The 7,350-nt window shown below is 34.9% G+C and overlaps 1 protein-coding gene across 1 annotated transcript in view; it reads right to left on the bottom strand.

Annotated features, from left to right (window-relative positions):
- Positions 1–7,350, bottom strand: part of CENPP (centromere protein P) — a 153,795-nt gene that overhangs the window by 55,994 nt on the left and 90,451 nt on the right. The window lies entirely within an intron of this gene.

Raw genomic sequence — 7,350 nt, 5'->3', positions numbered from 1 at the left:
TTACAGCTTGTGACAGTAAGACAGAAAAGTGACCTGACCATTCTTGGTCAAGACAAATATGGGAACAAATTCAGAATCTTTGGCCACCAGTAGGATAAAAATATGCAAGGACAGCTCAACACAACCCCCCTACAAGTTACTGTTTATTCCCTAAAATATATTTGAGCAAATACTTAATTTTTGCAGACTCACACTGGAAATGAATATACTTCAAGAAGGCAATTAGATCAAGAATGGAATATAGGTCTGCTAAGTATTATCAGACTCAGAAGTCTCATAAAATAGCATGGCTCAAATCGTGCAATAGTCATTAGATATTCTTGTGGAATTGAAATAACTTGCTTGAACCTCGGTCATACTGGTCCTTTGAAAATTTCCTAAGTCTTACAGAAGTAGGCACCACTTGATCTTTTAGTCTGACAAGAAGCTCAATTGGGATACACTGGGAGAGCCTTCACATTATTCCTAGATAGGTGGAATGACTGCCTGCAGAAAGTCACTGTATGCAAATCGGCAAGTCCCTGACAAGAATGTGGTTTGAGGAAGAAAGCCGTTAAGCCCATCAAGTAACAATTTTGACAAACAATCGGATTTGGGTAGATGCACAGAAGTACTCTCATTTCTCCTGCTCTCCAGGTGCAGATGTAGCTGCAATTTGTATTCACAGATAAATTCAAGAGAGAACAAGCTGTAAGTTGCTAAGACTGCAGAGACGTCCCATCAGATTTTTTTTAACCATTTCAGAGAAGAAACTACTTAGAGTACAGCAAAAACCTGAATAAATTGTTTTTAGTAACCCAGCCAGAGACAAATGTAAGGTAAAGATATCTGAATACAAGGATGTAATGCAAATGTTGAAACCATGAGAGGGTAAGATATTTTAAAGTAAGAGACCCAAAATAGCAAAGGTTAGGATCCAATAGCCGTAGCAATTCCATAACCACCATGCTTTGTGGCATAAGAGGAATCTGGGGGCTTTAGATTCTCTGTCTGTTATATTTCTAACTTCTGATTTGCATTATTGGCTCATGCATCATACATAAGAATTTGGACAAGACCTGCTAAATCCTTCAGGTAGGTCCCATTATAAATTCAAACATAACATAATGTGGTTATCACCATATTAAGAGAAAAGGTATTGACACTGACATTTTTATGGAGTAGGATCTTTCTACTGGTTAAATGATGACAGAACTTTGAGGATCTGCCTGAACTGTTGTGCACAGGGACATACATTTCTGGTAAAATGAAAACTGCAAAGGTGTCCAGCAAAGTAAGGTTGTTACCATGGGAGCTCGGGTAGCTTTCTGAATTTGAAGCTATGATTAGAGGCAATGTTTCCTCTATGATAAGGTAAAAGATCTCTCTTTTAAAAAAAACCTCTCACCCTCCCAAAGTGAGACTGTTGTTATTAATTCCTGTGTGTTGAGGCCGTTAGAACCTCTGAGACCCCAAAACTGTAGAGCTCACAGTACACACCCTTCTCCATTTTCCATTTCAATTTAATAAAGGGATCCCCTCATGCCAAAGCTACAAATCACTCAGCTTTACCCCAAAAAGGAGTTTGAGGCGTGACCACTAGCTTTCTAGTGGCCCAAGACGACAAAGGGAATTTCACCCAATGAATTCTCTTTTACATAACACTACAGAGAGTGGTTGATACAATTTCTGAACTTCAATTCTGAAACATGCATCATGCTTGCACTTACTGCAAAAACCCCTTAGCATTCAATAAGAAAAAAAAAATCAGAACTGGGAAGCATGATTTTATCATTTCTCTACCAACAATTTGGTTACTCTTTTACTGAAAGAAATCAGTGAACTTTTAACATCTCTCTCAAGTCACTACTTTATAAGCAGTTGTATCATGGCAGCAAAACAGTTTATCATTCCTGTTGTATAGTAATACAAATGTTAACTAGTTGAAACTCTCATGAGAAAACTTTTTCTAATTTAAGTACTATGTTTATATTCTAATGTATACAATTTTCAGAGAACACAAGAGTACAGACAGTAAAATATTAGAAATATGAGAAAATACTACCAAAATAATTTTATACAATAATCCTGATGACTTGCTATATGAAGCAGTTTTCAGAAAACAAGTCTGCAGATCGTAGGTTTGTAGACCAATACAATATCTGGTGCTCTGGAATTCTGAAGCTTCCTAAAGTAAGTTTCAAAATCTTGACTCATTTGGAAGTGTAGACATTTGAAAATATAACCACAAGGACCTGCCTGTATCCTCTTTGGATTTACAGCCTGAAACAATTAACAACGGGTCACTCCTGTTTAAATGCACAAAGCAACAATGAACATGCAGTATCAACATGTATTACAACTTTTATACAACCACTCCTTGCTAAAGTTATCTATCAAGTCTTGGAAGACCAAAATTCAGGTCAAAACACTGCTTAAAGGGGATCAGAATCATACTATGACCATCTTGTAGACTGTCCCAACCACAGAGGTGAAGCCTATTCTGGAAAGAGTGCATGTTTTTTAAGAGATTTACTTTTAAAGCTGGTTTTGCATGCAGGAAGCATTTAAAGATTGAGTGGACCAGAAACATCAGTCAACCATGTAACCTACACTCATTTGGAGGAAACCCTGCATAACAGTCTTACTGTCTTCTTGAAAAATGAAAAAGGTATAAACATCCATCCAAAAAGACTAGTTCATAATAGTATGTTTGACTTATTCAGTAGACATACATTCCTGTTTTCTAATGAACAAAAGAGAGAGATCCCTGCTGCTATTGCTTATTTAGTAACATTACCCTTCTATTATAGCTAGTTACCATTAAATCCCAAACTCTCCATTTCAAAAGGAAAGGCTTTAATTTTACTTTTCTTGGCACACTGAAAACCATTTTAAATGGGGAAAAAACAGTGGACATGCGAAATAAGAGCTCTGATTTAATGATGTCAACAACTTCTGTACAGTTGCAAGGCCCAAAATATTGTGGAAAAATGTTGGAACACTTTTTCCATCTAAAAGTAGCGAAGACGTCACTTACAAAACTCTAAAATGTATTAAACAGATCTCCTTTTCCACACTAAGAAATGATCATATGATCAAAATTAATTTAGCTTTTTATTTTCCTAATAAATTAACATATTACTCAAAAGTTTTATACTGATTCAGGCATCAAGCAGCTATACTCAAATGCTAGCAAGCATAATTTTAACAATTTTGTTACAACTGCTATGATGAAGTTCAATGGAAATACATTGCTTTAATGTTCCCAATACCCAAGTTACAAAGTCTCATTACACATGTAATGTTCCTTGCTAACAGACACCCTGTTCCACATTAAAATTCCATCAGGATAGACCCATAAAGACTTAGCACTGTTTTTCCCTTTTCAGTTTAAGAAGCAAATAGAGAATATCAAACAGAACTTTTCATAAACATCTTCCATTATATATGATGCAAGATGAACAAGTTGCAACAGTTACTATGTCATTAAATTACCTTTGGGAAAACATTCATATACCACTGTGTGTTCCTGAAAGAACTTACATAGTCGAGTACTGCATAAAACATTTTTGATCATACCATAAAAAAATTCATCATGAATTATCATTCATTTTATGATACTGAAATACTCCAGTTAATAAAGCAAAACTAAACCAACAAGATTTGCTAGCATTATGGCATCAACTTTTTCACACAATAAATGTCCTTATCTAAACTAGACAATGTTTGATCAGTCTTAAAAGGAATGGCATAAAAAAGCCAAACTACCTCAGGGTGACCCTCAAAATTAAATGAAATAGCTGTCTTAAAAACACAGCTTTATTTTGCTTCAAGAAAACTAAAAGCAAAGGAACACCATAAACAACAGTACCCTTTCCCTGTGGAACTATTTCTGGTCACTGTCAAAGACAGAGGAGTGGACTAGATGAGCTCTGGTCTGATCCAGCACAGCTGTTCTTATGCACTTTACAACATAGCCCTGCCTAATTGCTGCTGAACATCACTTTACACATTTCCATTAAGTACTTACTGACTTTATCAGCCTGTGAACACAGTTAATAAAGTTTCCCAATACACAATCTGGTCATTGCTATGAAGTTTCTTGGAGCAATACACCCCTGCCTCTTCTCTGCAGTCATGTCTATTAAAAATTCCCACTAGTGAATCAAGTTTCCCAGGATACTACAAGATACAAATGAAGGGGAATCTCATTTGAACAGTGAGGTGGGCTAGAGAGCTGATGACACTTTACATCTTGTCATTGCCACGTAGCTGAGTACTATTATATGAGCCCACACAGCTTACATGAATCATTCTATTTCAGTCACTAAAACTAGAAGTTTGATCTGTATTTTATACAGGTCTGTCTTTCATTAATGTGTATAGCTGGCAATCCCTGTCCTGGTGACCAGAAGTAGTCTTTTTTACTTATTTTCATATTTTCATCTGGGAGTTCTAGTTCTATGGGTAACGAGGTTTACTTGGGGCATTGACTTCAAAGCTCTGTATTCAGAAATTGTAATTTTTTCAGCTTGGGGAAATGTGTACTACAACTAACTGAAAGACCATTTCATATCAAGAAAAAGGAAAGATCTTCTCTCTTCCACAGATTGCAGCTTCCTTTATAAACATTAATGTCTTTTCTATGGGAGGATAAAAATATGCAAAACTATGCTGGGTATTGGGAGCAAGGCAGTTGGGGAAATGCCTGAACATTGCTTATTTATCGTAAGGTTCAATAACTGTTGCACTGGGCTCAAAGAATTAGCTGGTGTTTGGGAGTTACAAAGGCTTAGCTATTTGCTTTTCCCATAAAAGCCAGTGATGTTCTTGCCTAGTGTTTCAAGTCCATTCCTAGGAGTTTGCCAGCCATAATGGACACAAACATTCTCTGTAGTGTCTACAAACGAAGCAATACTCAAGAGTTGAGTGAATTCCCCAAAACAATTTTTCTACAGACTGCTTGAGCCATCCTGACTCCATTCATTAAATGGATTTTTTTTTTTAAGGATTTAAGAATTAAAGTAAATTAAAACATAAGGTTGCATTATTTAAATGTTCATCTTAAAAAACATTTACCTTATAATTTCTTCTTTAATAGTCTGTTATGTAAGGCATTTCCTACAGCCACTGAGTAAATGACTACCGTAGTTTGGTAGAATTTCCATTTCTTTTGTGTTTAATTCTTTGTACAGGATACAGATCTCCACACAGTTACTGAATGCAAACTTTTGCGTAATTCATAGCTTCCAATTTATGCTGTTATTTATATTAACATAGCTTTGATAAAATGAGTTATTAAGACCAGCTAATAATGTATTGTTTTCTACAAAGTACTTTGAAGCAGTTCTGTTAATTCAGAGAAAAGAACTTCCATTCCAAGTGTATAGCATTATGAGCATATATACAGAAAACTGTAGGGTTTGCATGCAGTATTACTAAAATAAATCTATGTTTCTCTGTGGGAACTTTTCATATGATAGCAAGTCCTAGGGAAAATATATAAAGGCTGACTTATTTTTTCCACAAGACAGATATTTTTCTCAAAGGAGTAATACTGAACACAGCTGTGGAAATATTAGATATGCAACAACACTATCAACCCAGACAAGAATCTTCTAAGTGAATTATGTAATGGTATTTTTAAAGGATTAAAATTAGGAAAAAGGATTAAAATTGACTTCATTTTTTTCACAGAAATTTCTCCAAAATCCTGAAAGTTGGCTATGCCATTACATTTTATCCTCTGGCCTCATGCATTCTGTTCCTTAAAAACCTTCATAGTTAGGGAACAACTGCCCTCGTGAATATTTCATGGTTCATATCCCCTTTTGAATGGCTATTCTGTATAAATATATATGGCTTGCTTTCTTCTAATGCAAGATAGGTCTGAACTTCTTCAGTAAAGCTTATTCACTACCAGTCTTCCAGGAAGAACTCTTTTTCCATTTTTTCTCCAGCACAGTTTGGCTCTCATAACAAAGAACTCAGGAAGCAAGGCTTTTCCTTTTTCAATTAGACAAATTATTTTTTGGGTTTATATAAAACATTAAAAGGTACTACTCTTTCTTGCATATTTCCACAGCTAAACTATAAAAGTTTCATAAAATATTCCCTTTTGGTTTGAACCTACCACCCACTCATTTCTTTTGTGTTAACCTAGTTTTTGCACTGGAAAAGGCAAAATAATTATTCTCTTTCTTTCTTGATGATATATGGGTTCAAATAGACCTGTATTACCTATATTCTCTATTTATTTTGAAGGCTATTTTGATAGCATCTGGTAACACCTCAAATGAAAGAAACATTGATTAATTCTCCATTTTAGTTTAATTAAATTACTTTCCAATCTTCTGAGCAAAGAACAGCCCATGGTTTTATGTGAGGAGACATGTATCTTCTACATTAATTATAAAACATATCGAAATTATAATAACCATGAAACAAAAGTATAGCCACAGTATGAATCATACACTGACAAATTATCAAAGATGTAGTTTGCTTGTTTAACAAAATAAAAGTTATACATTGGTAAGTAAGCTTACTTGCTAAAGTCAAAGCTACTTTGTACTGCTGCAGACAAGCCAAATGGAAATTACCCTTTGTAGAATATAAGTATTCAAGAAAAAAAATAATAGCCTCTGCTTTACAATTTGTTCTACAAAAAAGACCTCATTTTCCATACCGCAAGTTAATATGTGATTATGACATGCATTCTTTCAATTTACATAAGTACTTCCACTGAGTGGTAAAAGTAACTTCTATCATCTAGTGAATTTCTATCTATGATAAAAAGCAGTGCAAAACCATCCAGGGAACCAAACATCTTAACTAATACATTCCCGTATTTCCAAACAAATACCTTTGGAAATAGTATATTAGGATATCTGTCAGACAATGCTAACTTCTCTGCTAGTTTCTACGTGGTCTTTTAGCTTAGTTTAGAAGTTTTTGCCTTCCGATTTCCTTCATTTTTTTTGTCAGCTCTGCTGTAACACCTATCACACCACATTGCTGCATGTGCAATGGCAAATGACACTGAGCTCCCACCTAGATTCAATCAGCCATAGGCCTTTGCTACCTAAATCAAAGTAACCATGTTTGTTCAAGGCTGTAGCAGATTCAACTTTTTGAACACCACATACCCACAGAGGGAATAATTCCAAGAATGTGTCTGTTACTTTATACACACAAGTTTTATTTTTTAATACATAAGCACAACTAGTATGAACAGCTGCAGAACCTCAACATATTTTCACTAGTAAAAGAGTAGACTTAACAGCATAGTTATTAGGTCTGTTAATGGTATATCAAATATTGCAGGTTTTCCCTACTTTACATTTAATTTCTATATTTGTTCCTTTACTT

The sequence above is a fragment of the Mycteria americana genome, chromosome 11, assembly GCF_035582795.1.
Source record: "Mycteria americana isolate JAX WOST 10 ecotype Jacksonville Zoo and Gardens chromosome 11, USCA_MyAme_1.0, whole genome shotgun sequence".
Lineage (NCBI taxonomy): Eukaryota > Metazoa > Chordata > Aves > Ciconiiformes > Ciconiidae > Mycteria > Mycteria americana.
The sequence above is the reverse complement of the archived record's forward strand: the minus strand, read 5'-3'. Positions and strand labels throughout refer to the sequence as shown.